Source organism: Rhamphochromis longiceps, linkage group LG15 (genome assembly GCF_057381845.1).
Source record: "Rhamphochromis longiceps isolate RC_006_pf linkage group LG15, R_longiceps_female_GT1.1, whole genome shotgun sequence".
Taxonomy (NCBI): domain Eukaryota; kingdom Metazoa; phylum Chordata; class Actinopteri; order Cichliformes; family Cichlidae; genus Rhamphochromis; species Rhamphochromis longiceps.
The window spans coordinates 4836818-4837888 of NC_140571.1; positions in this window are offsets into that span (position 1 = coordinate 4836818).

The following is a 1071-nucleotide window of genomic DNA, read 5'->3' on the forward strand; positions in this document are numbered from 1 at the left end:
CTCCAAGTCAACGTTTTGCCTTAAACCACAGCACATCCTGCTCCTGTGTGCACCTGAGGACTAGAGCAAAGTTGAGGTAACTTCCATTCTTATTTTTTTTATCTGCTGCAGTGTCTTTTTATGTAATGGATCAGAAACGGCACACTCTAACAGGTAAAAGGTGAAGTGAAAAATTCTTTCCTGGTCTGGGTCCTGGGAGAGCTTTGCAAATGCTGCTCAAAATCTTCTTCTCTAAGACAAATAGGCCATAAAATGTGCTCTAAATTTAAGAACACAACAAATTTTAATAATAAAGATATCATTTAACTGTAACTCATCAGACTGATTAATGTTGATTGGTTATGATAAAGGTGGCAGGAGTGGACAGGAAGTCCAAATCAAGGACATTTTTAACTTCCTGTCTGAAATTTTACATTTTATGACAACTTGTGCACTATTATCCATATCTGACTTATTGACTGTAGATTAAATGAAATGTTGTTATTATTTCATAGCAACAGGAAACATTAAGAAGCAAACAGAAAGTATAGTTAGTTTCAATCTGCATTGAAAAAAGCTGTAAGGTTAACAACGGAGAGTTATTGTTACTGTGCATTCCTTCTTAAGTGCATATAAGTCACCGTGTTGACCCAAATCAATGTGCCACTATGTTTCTCCATGACTCAAGATGTTTACTGTGGTCATCAGCCAATTACTATGTCTCGTGGTAATGGGTAAGCCTTAATTATCTGCGTATAGGAAGTTGGACAATCTTCCTGTTCTACCGTGCGCTGACATCTTGAAAAGCTGTAGAGTCCTCTGGTGGTCACCTTGTGAACTCTGCTGTCAAAGCACAGTGTGACTACAGAGCATGTTCCCAGCTTATAAAATAATAATGATAATATTTAAAAAAGCTTTCTTTTCATGTCTCTCTCATTTGATATCAGTGTTTGCAACTGCACACTAAGATTTAGCTTCTTTCTATCTCTATAAAGTCCTGTTAGGTTGTTTTTTTGGGGGGGGTTTTTTAAAATTGTGGTTTAAAAGGCTAAAATCAATAAAAGCTCCATTAATTTTTTTCTGACAGGCAGC